The sequence below is a fragment of the Accipiter gentilis genome, chromosome 1 (assembly GCF_929443795.1).
Source record: "Accipiter gentilis chromosome 1, bAccGen1.1, whole genome shotgun sequence".
Lineage (NCBI taxonomy): Eukaryota > Metazoa > Chordata > Aves > Accipitriformes > Accipitridae > Astur > Astur gentilis.
Genome location: NC_064880.1, coordinates 55,683,079 through 55,703,222, shown reverse-complemented (window position 1 = coordinate 55,703,222; position 20,144 = coordinate 55,683,079). Strand labels below are relative to the sequence as shown.

Sequence of the window (20,144 nt, the reverse complement as noted above, 5' to 3'; positions counted from 1 at the left end):
TTAGAGAAGTTAAAAGACTGGCAGGACAAAGGGTTAGATGAGTTGTTGAGGGAGACTCAGAGGGTGTACGTACGTGGAGATGAGGAAAGTCGATTGGACCGGAAGTAGAGAAGCAGGAGTTGAATGCTATTGTTGTGAGAAGAGAGGGCACTTGAAGCAGAGTTGTGGAAGGGAACAGTAGGATGAACAGATGTTTGGAGGTGAATGGGGGGGTCAGGGGCTCTGCTTATTGGGGACTGGAACATCTACAGAGCCCCGAGTGGAATTGAAGTTGAGTCCCCAAAGGGAGGGAGTGGAGTTTTTGGTAGATGCAGAGGCCGAAGGATCCACCGTTCAGGGGCTGCCCTCTGGCTACACCCTTGCTGGGAACACCGTGAATATTGTAGGTGCAAAAGGGAAACCTCTTGAGGTCCTTGGTGATTTACTCTGGCTCCCTGGGGCGGAATACGGTTTGTTAAGAAGGGATTTGATTTTGAAATTGAACTTGAGCGTTCAGGGTCAGGGAGAGGAGTCCGGCTCTGTGCGGTCGCAGCGGAGCCGGCGCTGCAGTGGCAGCGGACAACGTCCTTTGTTGCTGCAGCAGCGGCGGCGGTGGCAGCCCCCTCCCCCCACCCCGGCGGCGGCCGCCGCCTCTCCTCGCGCCGCAGGGCTGTAATGAAAGTCAACTCTGTAAACAGCCAAAGGGAGCGGGGCTTTCTGTGCGACTGCTGTATCGCTATCGATGACAACAATTAAGATGGACTGTGCTACCACAGGGGTTCACAGAGTCACCAAATCTATTTGGACAAACTTTAGAGAAAATTTTACAAGATTTCATTTCTACCCAGAGAAGTCAAGTTATTACATTATGTGGATGATCTATTAATAACAGGAGAAACTAAAGAAAGAACCCAAGAAACGACTATGAAATTGTAAAACCCCTACAAACTAAAAAGGAAATTCAACAAATATCGGGATTACTAAGATATTGTAAACCATGGCTTAAAAACTACAGTGAAAAGGTGAAATTAACTAATAACCAACTTAAATGGTCTACAAAAGATGATCAAAAATTAAAGAAAAAAGGGCATTAATACAGACACCTGTATTAAGCCTCACAGATTAAAAAAAAAAAAAAAAAGAACTTTTTTGTGTGTAGAAATAGTCCTTGCTCAAAACTGGGCAGGAATTAAGAAACCCGTGAGGTATTGTTCTAAGTTACTTGATCCAGTAAGTAGAGAATGGCCTACTTGTCTCCAAGCTTTAGTCACTATGGCGTTATTAACAGAAAAAGTTAGAAAGATTACCTTTAGTACCCCTTTAAAGGTGTATACTCCACATAATGTCAGAAGTGTTTACAACAGAAAGTGGAAAAAAAAAAAAAAAAGGCTAACAGATAGCTGGATCCTAAAATATGAAACAATGTTAATTAACTCCCCCAATTTAAAACTGAGAGTAACCTCGGCTCAGAGTCCAACACATTTTGTTTGGAAAACCATCAAAGAAATCACAACATAACTGCTTAGAGGTAATTGAGACCCAGACTGAAGTGAGGCAATAATTAATAAGGACCTAAAACCTGTAAAATCAGGACCTCTAAACCCATCATAGTCAGCTGAGGCTTGTGAGCTGTATGCCCTATAAAGGGCCCTAGAATTAGTTAAAAAAAAAAAAAAAAGGGCGATTATATTTACAGATTACAAAAATACATATGGAGTAGTTCACACTTTTGGAAAAATTTGAAAAGAAAAAGGTTTAATTAATACTCAAGGGAGAAATCTTATACATCAGAAATTAATAAGAAAAATTTTAAGAACATTAAGAAAACCAAAAGGGCTAACAATAGTACACGAGAGAACATCAAGAGAAATTAGATTACCGAATCAGAGAAAATAATTTGTCAAATAGAGAGACCCAGGAAACAGCCCTGAGGACTCAGATCACCAAAAGTAACATAGTAATTTTCTTTATGTTCCTATATAATAGTTGTAAGAGTAAAATATGTTACTCTGCTGTAAAACTTCTGTGACAAGGAATTGTGTTTTGCTTAAATATTAATTGCTTAATTGGTGCGTAACCGAGAAAAGTAAACTCACTATCCGCCGACCAACGCTTAGCCAGTCCTCGAGCGGCGATTCCCTGCCGCACAATAGTTTGTTCTCTATATCACTTGAAACCCATACGCATTGTCTGTTGCCAGTTGCCCTTAGGAAACAAAGGCGCTGCGATCCGTAGAAGCGTGTAGAACACAAAAAATGAAACTTTTGAATATGTCACATGCAAGATCCTCATTCTCCGTACAGTCTACAAGGTTACACAATTGTAAAATACTTTGTAAGAATGAGAATCCTGAAGTTTGCCTTGGATTAAAAAAGTTTTAAAATTCCGCTTTGTTTTGACTTTTTTTTTCCAAGGGTTTTAGAAATAAAAGCATCTTGGTAAAGTGATTTTCACACACTGCACAGACACAAGCAGTGTTTCTCCCACTGCGAAAGGAGTATAAAAATACTCTTATCTAATATGTTATAGACAAGAGTGACCAAGGTCTCAGGAGAATCTGTACTTTCCCACTGATTACAAGGAACGGGCCAGGCTTTGTGCCTCCTATGCAGCTGGAGCATGCAGTTGCCTGGTAACTTGTTCCGAGCTATTGCATCTTAATCACATATACATGGAGGAATACCAAGCTGACCGCTTAGGTTTATCAGCCAAAACAGTTTACAGCAACACAATAGTTTAGAGCAATTCAGGAAGTTTAACACTGAATTTAGGTATGTGCTTATATGGTTTGATGAACAGAGCTTTTATAAATGAAAAGGAAACAACAGAAGTTATTTACATGTAATTTCGGAGCATACAAAAGGTATAGTCTACAAACCAAATATCAATTATTAGCAATATTTACCTGTTCAAAGGGCATCATGTAATGTCTCAGACTCAACAAGCATAAACTGACAGACTGTTATGATTTGAAAATTTTAAAAAAGTTCTAATAGTGTGCCCAAAACAGAGGTGTCTCAGTGTTCAGGCTAGACTCATTGTCTCCAGTAAATACACATCTTAATTCTAACACAGGATAAAAACTGATTTATAAATTTCCTCTTTGTCGTGGTTTCAGCCCAGCCGGTAACAAAGGACCACGCAGCCGCTCGCTCTCTCCTCCGCGCCCCGCCCCCCCGCGGTGGGATGGGGAGGAGACAGAGAAGACAAAGAAAAAGAAACCGGAACCTCGAGGGTTGAGATAAAGGCAGCTTACTGGGACAAACACAAAGAAATTGCAACAACAACGGCACTGTGAGAAACTAGAGACTAGAGTATTGTTTATTAAGATTTATGTTAAGCCCAATATAAAGATTAAATAACCAAAGAAAAGATAGCCATAATTGCTTATATAAGCCTAATCAGATACCGCTTGCACAAGTCAAAACCTAATCAGATACCGCTTGCACAAGTCAAAACTATTTTGCAAGATCGCTAAAGATAAGGATGCATGAATATGGGAATCAGTTATTGCTTTGTTTAAAGAAATGTCAAACCGCAAGATGCAAGAATACGGGAAATAGCTATTGCTTTGCTTAGAGGCGTTTGCTAAAGGAGCTTACAACACAGTTCTGAGAAATACCACACAGCAAGTTGAAGAAAGGGTTATCTAAAGGTAACCGAGGAAGACTTCAAGCCTTCGGCCTCAACGACCACCAGGAGGCAGAAAAAGACCCCCCAACAACAACTGGGACATGCGCAGAGTGAAGACCTGAATGCGGAACTGGATGACTGATAAAAGGAGACTGTTAGAACTGTTTGGCGCGGCAGTTGGCGGAACATAGACTCCCCTGCCGCCCAGCGCTGTCTTTGCTCATATTCTACTTGCTACAATTAATAAAATTTTCAATTGGATTATGATCCGTTGTGGTCTCAATTTATAACAATTCTTGGTGCCGTGACTCGGATAAGGAACGGTGGGCTTTGGTCCTCCGGGGAGGCGCGCCCCGCGACAATTCGCGGCCCCGCGACCAACAGCCTACCCCAACCTTACCGACGAACCTAAATTCTAGAATAGTGAGCAAAGGAAAAACCGGTAAAATCCCATAAAAATTCTGTGCACGGGAGTCCGGACGAAGACGCTGGACGCGTAAGTATATTGTGATATTTGGTCGCGGGTTTGCCGTTCAGGCGGGATTGGGTTTTCCTGGACTATAACGAATGAGAGGTTCGATATACTGAACCAAGCGAGTGTGGACCCTTTAGTACTGCGGTTCCCACCTCCTGCGAGGGACTGGGCCAGGAATAAGGGGAGTGAGTGAGTGTGTGTGCGGATAGTCCAGAAGATGGGGGCGAAGGGCAGCAAGCCTTCGACTCCCATGGGAAGGGTACCTACTGTACCTAGGAATACCCCTCTGGCATATATCTTAGACAATTGGAGATATTTCCCTGGAACTCTAGGGAAAGATAAACAGAAGATGATAGAATATTGTACTAAGATATGGGGAGGGAAGAAGATTTCTAAAAATGTCTTCTGGCCAGTCTATGGGTCAGAAGAAGATTGGATAAAACAACAATTAAACCTCTGGGTTAATAATAAAAAACCTCTTAACCCAGAGGAGAGTCAATATGCGGAAGTTTGGCTGGAAAGACCGGGAGCTAGACTTTATCCATTGAATGAACTGAAAACTAAACAAAAGAAAAAGAAGGAAGAATTGGACGAAATCCTTCTGATTCCCCCTCCTTACGTTCCTCCTCCTGCTCCCACAGCTCCTCCAGAGGTCCCCAGAGCACCCACTCCCCCATCAGGGTCGGAACAGAGGTCTCCCCCTCCTCCGAGACGCGTAACTAGAAGTCAAGCAGGGGCAGCTCAGATGTATCCCCTAAGGGAAATACCCATGGGGGGACCTCAACCTGTGATCGGATACATTTCCGTACCCCTAAATTCGGCTGACCTGCGAGATTTCAAAAGAACCGAGATGGGAAACTTAATTGAGGACCCACTCGGAGTGGCAGAAAGATTAGATCAATTTTTGGGACCAAGCCTTTATACTTGGGATGAGATGCAATCTATCCTTGGTCAATTATTTACTACCGAGGAAAGAGATATGATTAGACGAGCAGGAATGAGACTGTGGGATGCTCAACACGTCCAGGGACCCCAAGCAGATATTAAATGGCCACTTCAAAGACCTAATTGGGATAATCAGGATCCGGTGCATAGAACTCATATGCAGGACCTGAGAACTATAGTAATTCAGGGAATTAGAGAAGCAGTACCCCGTAGCCAGAATATCAATAAAGCATTTAATGAAATGCAAAAGAAAGACGAAAGCCCTACTGAGTGGCTGGAACGATTGAGGAAAGCCCTTCAGCTGTACTCTGGGGTAAACCCAGACGAGCCTTTAGGGCAAGTGCTCCTCAAGACTCAGTTTGTGGCCAAATCATGGGAAGATATCAGAAAGAAGATTGAAAAGTTAGAAGACTGGCAGAATAGAGGGTTGGATGAATTATTGAGGGAAGCTCAGAAAGTCTACGTAAGGCGGGAAGAAAAGAGTAGTAAACGACAAGTAAGAATGATGGTAGCAGCGGTCAGAGAGGATCGCAAAGGGCGGACTAATGAACACATATCAGCTGGAATGAAACAAGGGAACGCAGTAGTAAAGAAGGAACAGAGATGTTGTTTTTACTGTGGAAAGAAGGGACATATAAAGAAGAATTGCAGAGAAAGGATCAAGGATGAAGAAATATTAAAAACGGAATAGGAGAGTCAGGGGCTCTATATCTTAGGGGACTGGAGTCATCGCGAGCCCTTGATAAAATTAAAAATAGGTCCCCATAAACAAGAGTTCACCTTTTTAGTAGACACTGGAGCTGAGAAATCAACTATTAAGCAAATACCTGAGGGATGTAAAGTTTCTCCTGAAAAAGTACAAGTAATCGGGGCAAAAGGAGAACCCTTTAAAGTCAGCAAAATCAAAAATGTGGTATTCGAAACTGAAAATAAATTTGGAATGGGTGAACTCTTGCTCGTCCCTGAAGCAGAATTTAATCTACTGGGACGAGATTTAATTGTCGAATTGCAATTAGAAATTAAAGTAAAAAATCAAGAACTAACAGTGTCTACTTATCCTTTGACCGTGGAAGATCAAAAACAAATCAACCCCGATGTCTGGTACTCTCCGGACACAATTAGTAGACTGGAAATCCCACCAATTAAAATCCAAATTTCTGAACCCCACATACCTGTGAGGGTAAAACAATATCCCATATCTCTAGAAGGACGGAGAGGATTAAAACCAGAAATTGATCGATTGGTAACACAAGGCATCTTAGAGCCGTGTATGTCACCCTTTAATACCCCCATTCTGCCTGTAAAGAAACCAAATGGGAAATATCGGCTCGTACATGATTTAAGGGAAATAAACAAAAGAACTATCACCCGGTTCCCTGTAGTAGCAAATCCATATACACTTCTAAGTAAGTTAGGACCACATAACTCCTGGTATAGTGTGGTTGATCTAAAAGATGCCTTTTGGGCCTGTCCACTGGCAGAAGAATGCCGTGATTATTTTGCCTTTGAATGGGAAGATATAGAGACAGGCCGCAGACAGCAGTTGAGATGGACCGTGCTCCCCCAGGGGTTCACTGAGTCCCCTAATTTGTTTGGACAGGCCCTGGAAGAACTCTTAAAGGAATACCAGGTACAAAAGGGAAATGTATTTTTGCAATATGTAGATGATCTGCTTATAGCAGGAAATAATCAGGAGGATGTAAGAAAAGAAACCATTCGACTTCTAAATTTTCTTGCCCAAAAAGGACTACAGGTATCACAAGAAAAGTTACAATTTGTGGAAGAAAAAGTGAAATACTTGGGGCATTATTTGTTTAACGGCAAGGAGATATTAGATCCAGAGCGCATTAAAGCAATTCTGGAATTACCTATGCCTGTCACTAAGAGACAAATTCGGCAGGTATTAGGGCTATTTGGGTATTGTAGGCAATGGATAGAGAACTATAGTTTTAAAGTTAAATTTTTATATGAACAACTGTCTAAAGACAAAATACCCAAATGGACCCCGCAAGATCGAGAGCAGTTTGTCAGTCTCAAAAAAGAACTAAGCCAAGCACCGGTTTTAAGCCTACCAGATTTAAAGCGGCCATTCCATTTATTTGTTAATATACATGAAGGAACGGCATTCGGAGTTTTAACTCAGGAATGGGCTGGACAAAAGAAACCGGTGGCATACTTATCAAAGCTGTTGGACCCTGTAAGCAGGGGTTGGCCAAGTTGTTTACAAATAATTGTTGCTGCAGCCTTATTACTCGAGGAAACAAATCGCATTACTTTTAATGGAGACGTTGTCTTATATGCACCTCATAATATCAGGGGAGTGTTACAACAAAAAGCAGAAAAATGGCTTACAGATAGCCGATTATTAAAGTATGAAGGAATACTTATAGAATCCCCTAAACTATCTTTAAAAACGATTGGAGCAATTAACCCAGCTGAATTTTTGTACCCAGGAGAAGGTAATGAACTATTACACAATTGTTTTCAAACGATTGAACAGCAGACACGCATTAGGCCAGACTTAGAAGAAGAAGAACTACAATGTGGAGAAGTATTATTTATAGATGGGTCATCATGAATAGTAGAAGGTAAACGATTGTCTGGATATGCCATCATTAAATTGGAGAAAGGAGAATTTAAGACAATAGAATCAGGCCCCCTGAGTGCCAGCTGGTCAGCTCAAGCCTGTGAGTTGTATGCATTATGGAAAGCGTTAGTGTCACTCAAGGGAAAAGATGGAACTATATATACAGATTCACACTATGCGTTTGGAGTAGTACACACTTTTGGAAAAATATGGGAGGAAAGGGGATTCGTTAACTCACAGGGAAAAGAACTGATACACCCAGAATTAATTCGACGAGTTCTGGGGGCATTAAAAATGCCGAATAAAATAGCAGTTGTACATATGAAGGGACATCAACGGGGTACAAGTTACCAAATCAGGGGAAATAATGCAGCTGATACGGAAGCAAAACGAGTGGCAGGCAATTATAATACGATTTTAACTATACAACAGACATCTATTAGTAAAAATTTGAGTTTTCAGTCTGTAGAAAAAGAAAAATTAGAACAAATGGGAGCTAAGGAACAAGATGGTAAATACATATTGCCAGATGGGAGAGAAGTTTTGCCGAAGGGCATAGCACTCGAAATATTTTCAAAAATACATAGTAAAACACACTGGGGAACCCAGGCATTAGTTGATCATTTTAATCAACTGTTTGCCTGTATAGGTGTATACAACATCGCAAAAACAGTCACAGCAGCCTGCGAGACCTGTCAAAAGGTCAATCGAAACAACATGAGACAAAAACCTCTTGGAGGACGTTCCCCAGCATACAGACCTTTTTCACACATACAAGTGGATTTTACTGAACTACCCACGATAGGGCGTCACAAATATTTGCTAGTGATGGTGGATCATTTAACACATTATGTTGAGGCTTTTCCTACCTCCAAGGCAACTGCTAACCAAGTTACTAAAGTGTTGCTTGAAAACATTATACCTTGATATGGAGTACCCGAAGTAATTGACTCGGACAGAGGAACACACTTTGTGTCAAAAATTGTCAGAGATCTAACAGGAAACTTAGGAATTAAGTGGGAATACCATACACCATGGCATCCACAGAGTTCGGGAAAAGTTGAAAGGATGAATGGGGAAATCAAAACTATCCTAACTAAATTAATGATAGAAACTAAATTATCATGGATTAAGTGCCTACCCATGGCACTATTAATTCTTAGAACTAGACCCCAAACGGATGTGGGAATATCAGCATTCGAAATGGTGTATGGAATGCCCTATCGGATTGAAAGCCCACAAACAAACATTTTAATTCGGGACCGTGCGATTAATGACTATGTTTTACAATTAGCAGAACATCGTAACAAGCTTTGGGAACGTGGACTGATTGTACAACGACCGCCGTTGGACTTAAAAATTCATAATCTTAAACCTGGGGATTGGGTACTAATTAAAACGTGGAAAGAAGAAACCCTAAAACCCAACTGGGAGGGACCCTATCTTGTTTTACTTACAACAGAAACAGCTGTCCGGACTGCTGAGCGTGGATGGACTCATGCCAGTCGCATTAAAGGCCCGGTAACAAAACCCCACTGGAAGGTGGTCAGTGCACCAGGTGACACCAAGATTATATTAAGAAGATAAAGTAATGATACACACTTGGTTTGATTATTTTGAAGCCTTGCCCTTTGGTGTAAAGTGTGCGATTTGTATTGCAATTGCTTTTATAGGATCTTTAGTGGTGTATTACTTGTGGAAACATACTAAGTGTGGTCGTAAAAATTGTTAAACACTCATGCAACCTAATATAGAATATAGGGATTCTACGGGAATAAGGAACAACTATATACAAAACTTACAATTAAGGTGTAACGACCAACAGTGTGATTGTTATCCATTTGTATGTTTTAAATGCAAGGTATGCCAGGACAAATGGTGGGTGCATTGCCATGAAGGATACCCTCCAAACGGAGTCTGTGAGCAGTGCTATAAATTTGAAAGATCATTAACTGATTGGAAATTGAAACAATTCGAACAAAGACGAGAAATAGTAAAGGGATCCCTCCAATGGTGGGATATCTTTACTAAAGGAATACATCCTCAATATTATTGTTAGCACCCAAATCAACCAGTCCCCTTTGTAACTGAGATCGTAACTGTCCGGTGTCGGAGGGAAGTACTAACCGTGCCTTGCCTGACCCCATTAATTAAAGCTGCGAAGTGGGAGGCCTATGTACACAGGCAGAAAATCCGAAACAGCTATTCTCCTGAAGAATTCCCTTGCTGCCGAGAAGATGGTACACCCCGAGGCTCGAAGCAACCGAGTCGACGGGCGAGGCAGAAGAGAAACCAACTGTGGAGAAACGAATCAGGAAAATGGGATGCAAAGGCAATCATGGCTGAACTGCCCCAGGACTGGTAAGAGTTTACTAAAATTAATTAAAAATTAATGAACACCCTTTTTCCTGGTATACCGTTAATTGTGCTATTGATAATAACCCAGGCAGAAGGAGGAAACCCACATGAACACAAAAACGAGAACCAATCACAGCGATAACCCTGGCTACGCTGTTGATAGCGGGCGGAGTTGGGGCAAGCACAGGTATAGCCTCTTTGGTAAAGAGTCAAGAATTGCAAGGTCTACAACAGGTCGTAAATGAAGATTTAGAAAGAATAGAACAATCCATTGAACGTTTAGCAACTTCAGTAAAATCTTTATCAGAAGTAGTGCTGCAAAACAGAAGAGGACTAGACTTGTTATTAGAAAAAGGGGGGTTGTGTGTAGCCCTCAACGAAGAATGCTGTTCCTTTGCTGATCATACGGGAGTAGCTCTGGACACAATGGCTGAACTTCGGAAAAGATTGGAACAACGCAGAAAGAATTTTGAAACAGGTAGACCATGGTATGAAAACTGGTTTAATGTTTCACCTTGGCTAACCACTTTGTTGTCTACTTTAGCAGGACCGCTTATTATGTTAATCCTAGGACTTCTATGAGTGTAACTGTGATAAATGTTGGGGTTGTGGGAAAAGGTTGGCTTGTAGTGTCGAGAATGAAAGTAGCGTCTAATAAACAATAATAGGATAAAAAGAAAAAGGGGGGATTGTGAGAAACTAGAGACTAGAGTATTGTTTATTAAGATTTATGTTAAGCCCAATATAAAGATTAAATAACCAAAGAAAAGATAGCCATAATTGCTTATATAAGCCTAATCAGATACCGCTTGCACAAGTCAAAACCTAATCAGATACTGCTTGCACAAGTCAAAACTATTTTGCAAGATCGCTAAAGATAAGGATGCATGAATATGGGAATCAGTTATTGCTTTGTTTAAAGAAATGTCAAACCGCAAGATGCAAGAATACGGGAAATAGCTATTGCTTTGCTTAGAGGCGTTTGCTAAAGGAGCTTACAACACAGTTCTGAGAAATACCACACAGCAAGTTGAAGAAAGGGTTATCTAAAGGTAACCGAGGAAGACTTCAAGCCTTCGGCCTCAACGACCACCAGGAGGCAGAAAAAGACCCCCCAACAACAACTGGGACATGCGCAGAGTGAAGACCTGAATGCGGAACTGGATGACTGATAAAAGGAGACTGTTAGAACTGTTTGGCGCGGCAGTTGGCGGAACATAGACTCCCCTGCCGCCCAGCGCTGTCTTTGCTCATATTCTACTTGCTACAATTAATAAAATTTTCAATTGGATTATGATCCGTTGTGGTCTCAATTTATAACAGCACTAATGAAAAAGTATACAAAAAGAGTGATGCACAGTGCAACTGCTCACCACCTGGGACCCGACGCTCCGCCACTTCCCCCACCGAAAAGAGAGAGCACCCCCCGGCCCGCTCCCCATTTCTATACTGAGCATGATGTCACACGGTATGGAATAGCTCCTTGGCTAGTTCAGGTCAGCTGCCCCGGCTATGCCCCCACCTCCAGGTTCCTGTAAAAATTAACTCTATCCCAGCTGAACCCAGGACACTTGCAAAAACGAAACTGTTCCAATTACCCTGCTCAGTCCTATTTAAGATATTAAATAGGGCAAATAAGAAGTTACCTGAACCAATCCCTCCCACCCAGCTATAAACCAGGACCATATACAGCCCTTGCAGACTACACAAGATCCTGTCTCATTCCAGCCATATCATTAGCATAAGCTGTGCAAACCCATGCAAATCAACAGGTTTTTCAGGCATAAAAGCAGACTCCAACAGCAGTTAAGCCACTTCTTACAACTGACAATGTCATACTTCCATCACTGATTACAGCACAAGAACAAAAGAGAATGGGTCTTTATTGTCCTTCATGAACTTGAGGGGCTGCAAGAAACCAGTGAAGTTACAAGCCTGGATTCTGTAATGTCACTATCAGCATAATTTCCAGATCAAAGATCCGGCCTCCTGTTAAGATCATCAAACATAATTTTGAGGTCAGAGGACAAGTCATCACAACACTATGTTAGGTAGAGTATAAAACCTTATCATCAGATTCTCAGCTAGTTTAAGTCAATGTATTCTGTGTATTCCACTGAAGTCAATGAAACTAAAGACACTATCACAGGAAAGAGATATTTCACCATGCCTCAGGACTGGAAAACTATCTTGAAAAATGCCCATAACTTCTAACACAAATTCTCTGCACTTCCCACGATCTCCCAACAGTGAGCAGTAGTAAGACCCTAACATTTACTTGCAACGTATTTCTTGCATAGCATTCATTTTTATTTTAATTTTAAAAGGGGCAACTAATAAATAAGATTTTTGCAGCTACTCACAAAAATCAATAAGCAAAGACATTTGTTCCAAGATTTAAATTACTTGTACAATTTAAAAAACTAGCAAAGCTCTGTAAAGTAAAAAAGATACATTTACCTACTAATGTAGGAAACTATAGACAAACTTCAGGAAATGACCAAAGATGCAGAGGATAGGCTAAAAGGCTAAGGTAGAAAAACAACAACAAAAAAAAACCCCAGGAGTTCTACAGAAAAATGAGTGAGCCGCCCACAGCACTGGCAGACAACAGATTTTTTTATCCCCACTTCCTCCACCTCTTCTTCTTCTCCCACCCCCCCCTCCCCTTTTTTTTTTTGAAGGAAATAATTTTTCTCTTGTGAAACTTATTGTCAGTGATGCAGTTGAAGCCAAAAGCTTAAATGAGTTCAGGAGAGGATTAACCAAATTCTAAGACATGTGCCAACACAACTGCTATAGAAAGCATCTGCATCACGGTGAAATGCAAACAGCTACTCTGAGAACGACACATTATTATTCACTAAATTTGCCTTTTACCCTGTCGTATAGTTACTAATGTTGAAAAGAGTCACTGCTGTGCAAGAAACTAAAACTTACAGCGCTTTATGCTCAGAGAGAACTGTGGCCCGTCAGCTCGTGGCTGTGAAGTCTTACAACTTAACACGTTTCAGTTGCACACCAACAAGTTCTGAGGTGGACTGCTGACTGTATTCAATAGTCACAGCTTATGTAGGAGGATATGATAAACTTTACTTATTTGCCTTTAACCGATGCTCCAAATATCTTAAAGTCATTCTTAAAGCAGGTTACTGGTTTGATTACCCTTCATACAAAACCCTCCTTCAAATGGAGGTTTCTCTTCAGATTTAAGGCATGAACAGAAATCACACCTGCATCATCACTGAAATCAGTGCCTATTTTTCAATAAACTTTAGCAGCATCAGAATTCATCCTCAAGTACTGTTCATAAAGCAAATGCTTCATTCTTCAAAACTTTTTTTAGCAAAGGTTAGTAATGCTGTACCACAGACTCCCACGCCCAGTCACACATGTTCTTCCTGAGACTGTTACGCAGCTTAGTATTTTAAAAATCACCATCCTCACTGTGTACCTGATACCGGTTCTCCCCTTTTTAAAGTCTGTTGTTAAGGAAAAGCTGCAAGTCCTACAAAACCAGGCAGACTTGCTTGTTCTTGCCAAACAGAAAAAGGTTAAGCATTATTAAAAAATAAGACTATTGCCTACCTTTAAGTATCCATAAAGCTATCAACATGAACTGTATGGTGGCTTGTTAGCATCAATATTTGAACACGGGCATGCAAAATGTCCTTCAGTTAAATTCCAAACTCTATGAATTAATTGGTGGGCAATTCCCCAAGGATAAAACATCTATCAAAAGCCAACAGGAAGCCAGAAATCTCTTGCCATTTCATAGGGTAAAAAAAAAAAAATACAGTGAATCCTGAAAAAAGAAATAGATATTAGACAGGGAACGCCTATATAGTTATAGGGCAAGTAATAAAACATTTAGTGTTTTGAATTTTTTTTTTTATTTATGTCATCACAATAGTTAGACAAACATGGAAACATTTGCAACAGCAATACTTGGGTCACTTTAAAATCTTGGTAACACTGAAATACAGGTCAGCAAAAACTAATGATGTGGGGAGGGGACTTTAGGTCTTCTTATTTTCATACACATTCACACACATATATCTATATACACACGCACACTCCACAACTCCAAAGAGCTATCTTAACTATGTCTGCCAGTAAACTGAAAGAGTAGGCAGAAAGGAACCATATCCATACTAAGACAGTTAGCTGTGTCGTAAAACTGAAGATCACTGCAACCAGTGCCATCTTAAAGAAGAAGAAAAAAAAAAAAAAACAAAAAAAAAACCAACCAAAAAACCTGAAAGGAACCATCGCTGTGCATGTCATAAGCATGAAGGTATTTTAACCTGGTGACTACTCTGCTCTATACTTTAAGCATCATTAAATTTTTATGTATTTTTAAAGTCTAAGGTTATTATTTTAAATGACCTCCTTGTAGTGGCAGCCCAAGTAGCATTCTGGAGAACACCACAGTGTCCACAACTTCTACAGGTCAGTGCAGTATGATTAAGCACTACATTTCTAGGGGAGGAAAACAAAAAACCACTACCACTCATTTATTCAATTGAAAAGCTTATTACCTGCACTTCCAAAGCAACAGGCTACAGGAACACTGAATGCAAAGTAAACCAGACCCATCTGGAATAGTCTGACGTCTCAGCTCCAAGTTACACATCTTTCATTTGGTATTTTAATGGATTAACAGCATTTGGATGCACAGAAATCGTCTTTACAGTGATGTCTGCAGACATCCGAGTCAAAAGTTAAAATGTCTTCCTAAAATATAACAGTTTTAGCACTTCCTCTGAAAGGAGTGAAAAAACCCACAACCAGGGAAGGAGGGAGTGACACAACACCAAGGTTTTTTTTCCAGAGATAACAAAATCCTGAGAGAACAAGATGCTTGTGCTATCAGAATAAAAATCCCCAAAGAAACAAAAGAGTTTACCTTTCCCTTGGAAAAGTTACCTTTGAGTCAGGATCTGCTCTTTTTCTCTCCCAACCATGAAATCTCTCTTCAGCTTAAGACTATATTCTACTGCAGCAGAAGTTTAGTGCACACACTGGAACCTGGATAGAAACTTATTTAAAAAAAACAAACAATACAATAGTACTACAGTGGCTAGAAATCTTTTACATATTCTGATGAAAAGACTCAACTCATTTCTAGGAAATAAAGTGTTTGGGGCCAAAGCCAACAGATGATGTTCATGTAAGGTTAAAAATATTTTTTACTTTTTATTTTTTTAAATTGATATATTGAAAAAAGCTGGAGAAGGAAGCGGGGACAGAAATGAAAAACCACTCAGGGAGTCAGTGGTATAGATTGTCACCATGCAATCTAAATATTGTAATTGCAGATCACATAGTCAGAACAAGTCAGTCAAAAGTAGCACACTCCCTGGGAGAGGGGTGGGAGTCTCTTCCCCCTTGTATTTCAAGCCAAGACCCAACTAGCAGAAGGCAGCTTTTCTGTCAGATAAAGCAAGGCAAAAGGATCATGTACAGCAACTTCCTTGCAGCCTCTTGCTCCTGAGCACCCTTCTTCAACTCTTTCTTTCTTTCTTCTGGTGATGGGAAGGCAAAGCATGTTCTGTTCCTGTGAGCCCATACGGCTTGTCCCTATAGTCACAGCAGGCACCTGGGATTCCTCTCTGAAGACATTTACGCATAGAAATCAGTTGAGTGGTGTGTTACGGAAGCATAAGCTGCAGTGGACGTGATTTTGAATCAGTTAATGTTTTGCCCATCATGACAAAATAAAACCAGCAATTTCTTACTTTATAGAAATCCTCCTAAAATAGTAGTTGCCCCCAATCGCTGTCAAGTTTTTGTATCACAGGAGAACAAATGCAGCCAAAAGAACATTTTCTCTAAAATGACCACTCTGAACTGCACAAGCAGGCAGGCACAGGCAACTCCCAATTTAATGAAGTATATGTACACAGCACCACTTAGTGGTGCAAGCAGAGTCACCGCTGACAGGAATGAGAAGTCTGAACACCAACCTTCCCGCCCCGGCCCCCTGGACACTGCAGCCTGATCTTGATAAACTGACCGCCTGGATAAAGAAAGCTATCTGGCAACTAAAAAGATCCATTGTACTTTTCTGCTCAGTACACCTAAAGATACAGATTCACCCTCGAAATCTTGGCAATTTCTTGAATACCACCAATACTCAGAACAGGTTTCAAATGGCAAAGTGGCAGGACAAAGTAATAAATACTTATCCTTAAGTCTGCTAACTTTCTAAACCTTTGCCTAGACCTTAAGGAAATGTAAAAACAAACAAACTACTGGAAAGTTCAACACACAATCCACGCAAAGTTAAGGCTATCAAGTAGGAACCTGATTACAAGTATAAATCATGCAACAGCTACTCTATGACATGGATGTCCTGAACAGATCATCCTCTACAGTTTAAGTCCAAGGTACAAACCCATCAGCACCTCCTTCCCTCTCTGTATCGCTGTGGTTACCTGCTCCGTGCCCAGAGCCAAAAAGAATCCCAACGTTGGAGTTACTGTTCCTTTTATGCCCAGCCCCATACTTCTTTCCCGACAGAGAGGTGACGCACCTGATTTGAGGTGGAGTGCAGACAACCTTCTCATCTAGTGCTGGGCAGTTTATTTGTCCCATAAACAAACCCCAGGAAAGAGAATGCACGGTTGGACGGGTGCACTTGAGATTTTGACCACGCAGTAGCACCGTTAACTGCTGAAAAAGCAGGACTCTCTGCCGCTCTGTGTCCCTGTCACGACTGCCCTCATGTCCCCAGTCTGCACCCAGCTCCTCCAGAGTGTGCAGAGGGGCTTCCAGCCCTGGCTCAGCAGGCATCCACATAAGATCCCCCAGGCAAGAGGGGGGGTGTATGCTCACCTGCCACATTGATACCGTGGGTACATTAAAAGCCACCCCCCAACCCTTTCCCCAGAAGTGCTTGTGGGAGGCTTTTCATTCATCTGGCTGTAAACCCCCTCCCCCTCAGGGAGACCAACATCCAGGCATGCCTTGCTCTAACTCCACAAATCCACTGCCCTCCGAGGAATAAAAAGTGCCTGGGCCACTACCCCGGCTCTAATCTGCAGATATGCCTGGCTTCCCAGAAGTAGGCTGAGAAAGCCAGCATTAAGGCAGTCCTTCCCACTCCCAGATCCACAAAATCCTCAGAGAAAAGAAGAAAAATAGCCACTTCACTACAGCATGAAGTAAATAAACTTGGGGGACACAGGAGGCCAGTTCTCCTATGGTCAATGGAAAGGAGGGGTAGATGCAACGTATCTGAGGATTTTGCACGTGCACAGCTGAAACAGCAACGCCTCAAGCAGGGATGCATCCCATTTATGGCAGTTCCTCCCCGCTTCTCATCCCCAAAAGACAAACTCAGGCCTCTGCCTTCTCCATGTGTAGCTCCCCACTCCCTTCAGCATGGAGCTGCGAGGCTCTGGGTTTGTGGAGAACCACAGGTGGGAAACCGAGGCTACTAATGGTGACCACAGAGAACAGACCAGCGAGGAGGGGCGAGGAGGGCTGATGCACAATTTCTACGTTTGAATTTGTTGGGAACTCGGTGTGAGTCACAGGCTTGCAAAACACAACCCCAGCTATCCAGGACACAGGCTTATCTAGATCACAAACCTCCGTGGACGGCGCCTGCGCCGGCGAGCGAACGCCGGGCTGCCCCACGCGAAGCACGGCGCATGCGCCCAGGAAGCGCGTCCGCACGGCTGGTCGGGGAGCGGGCGCAGCGGGAAGCCCGCGGAAAACCACGGGAAACCGGCAACGCTCCAGAGTCTGACCTGGTCGGACTCCGGGGGCCGCGAGGACTACGCCGCGCCCGAGAGCCACGCTGCTGCCCTGCCGCCGAGTCCGCGAAAACTACAGCTCCCGGCATGCCCCGGGAGGCAGCCTGGCCTGCTGCCTGACCCCGAGGGGACGCCGCTTCCGTTCCCCCCCACCTCCCCACGCCGGCGCAGCGACAGTCCCTGCCGAGCCCCCAGCGCCGCTCCGGGTAGCTCCAGCGCGCTCCCGCCGCCGCCGCTCCGGCACGGCGCGGCCCCGCTGCCGCTCCGTGCGTCCGACACGGACCCCGCCGTCCTCCTCGGGGCTTTCCCCGGGACCCGCCGGCCGACTGCGCAGCCCCGCAACGGGGCCCGGTGAGGCCCCACCGCGCGCCCGTTCTCTCAGCCGCCCTGTCAGCGCCCCCCCCACCCCCGCGCGCCCGTTCTCTCAGCCGCCCTGTCAGCGCCCCCCCCCACCCCCGCGCGCCCGTTCTCTCAGCCGCCCTGTCAGCGCCCTCCCCAGCCCCGCGCGCCCGTTCTCTCAGCCGCCCTGTGAGCCCCCAGGGCTCCCTCCCGGCCTCGGCACAGGCGGCCCCCACCTCCCCCGGGCCACCCCCGCCTCCGATGTTCGCGCTCCGAGGGGCGCCCGGCCCCGCTCTGCTCCGCTCCTGCCTGGGCTCCCGGCGGACCCTCCCCCGGCGGCCCCTCCCCTTGCCAGGGAGGGGGCGTCGCCATCAGCCTCACTGCCCGCACCTGCGGCTCCTCCAGCCCCGGCCCGCAGCTGTGGTACCGAAACCCGGAACAAAACCCCTCAACACCAAGGTGAAGTGAAGCAGCAGGCACTGCCTTGATTGAGTGAAAGATGTCAAGAGTCATCTGATGTGGAAGAGGTGTTAACTGGGGTCAAAATACAGATTTTAATACCCATCTTATTTTAGTTCTAAGACTTGGCGATTGCCAGGTCTCATCTTTTCGATTTCCCCAGGTCCACCAGAGAGCGAGGCCACAAGGGAGATTTCTTCCAGAGAGAGGATAGAGTTATTAAGTCTAAAGACCACGATTTGCTTTTCTCCTTCATGAAAAGGTGAGTGGATCATATAGCATCACTAGTCACCCAAGCAGTTAACCCTGAACTTTTCACCTGTCCTTTAATGCCGTCAACTCCAAGCTAAATTTTTCCCGTTATTAAGAGGGGACCAAAGATCATGTGAAATATTATTATACTTTCTACAAATACACCCCCATCTTAGAGCTTTAGCTACTAGAGAAAGTCTTGGGAGTTTGGGGTCAGAGGAGCTGCAAGTATAAACTTTCATACAGCTCTGTTTAGGATGTGTGATGTTTCTCTGGTTGTCTAAACCAGTCTAAATTTCCACAGATGGTCCCGACTCTGGGTGGCTCTAACAAGGATCCTGGAACTCCAGTAAGTTCTAAACATCGTTTTATATTTTAAACATGATCCCAAGTTCCTTTTTGCACTTGTCTTTACGGTTTTGGCAGCTGACAGCCCCAAGGGGTGCTTGTACAAGTTTCTCCCTAAGGGCGAGTAAATTAATTCTTTTGTCCGTGAGGTGGATGGCTTGGTAACGTTATAATTCACAACGCTGTAATTCCTTCTTTCAAATTTAAAAAAAATAATTGCCTTTTAAATCCATCCAATTTAATCTGCTAAAATGATTCTCATTGTTCTACCTCTTTTCTCAAGTTTTGGTTAAATTCAATGTCAGTATTCTCCACGGAACTAGATTTTCATCTGACTTTGGAATCGGAAGGCAGGCTGTTACTGAGGTTAAATTTTGTGTCTTTACAAAACTTTGAATCAGTTACAAAACTAGATTATTTTTTTTAATCCAAATTACAAAAACGGTTAATATCAGGATTAATAGCTCAAACAATAATTGTTTCATTTTGTTTATCTCATGTTTAGAACCCCTCAAAAAAAATACATACACCCTCTAAACACACAAAAAGATTATTGCCCTCGACAATATTCCTAATAGCAACCCCAGCATTATAACCTTTACACAACTGTTTTCCCAAATAGGTAATGTGAAACTTACTTATAGATTTTCCGTTTTAAAGGGCCAGTTTCCTTAGACTTCCAGTTTCTTGTTGGGTGCTTTCTTTATTCTCGAATAATGAAGCCAAGGTTCTTCTCCCAGACCTTTACTGCTACAAGTTTTGTTAAAATGACTCGATACGGTCCTTTCCACTTCTCGGTGATTTTATATATATTCAATCTCCTGGTCGGAAGGGATGCACTGCTACGTCCAATTCTAAGGGTCCAGCTGTGGAGACATACTGACAAAGTTCTTGAAAAGAATTGCTTAAAGAAATAACACCTTTTAAAAACATATCTCCAAATGCACTCAAGATACTCAGAACATAGGACTCTTGATATGGCCTTTCATACAACATTTCATAA

At 43.0% G+C, this 20,144-nt stretch overlaps 1 protein-coding gene across 1 annotated transcript in view; it reads left to right on the top strand.

Moving 5' to 3' along the window:
- Positions 1 to 586: 586 nt before the first annotated feature.
- Positions 587 to 20,144, top strand: part of BAZ2B (bromodomain adjacent to zinc finger domain 2B) — a 285,742-nt gene continuing 266,184 nt past the window's right edge. The window contains exon 1 of the mRNA XM_049809512.1: positions 587 to 591. The gene's annotated coding sequence lies outside the window, so the exon portion shown is untranslated. The remainder of the gene's footprint in view (positions 592 to 20,144) is intronic.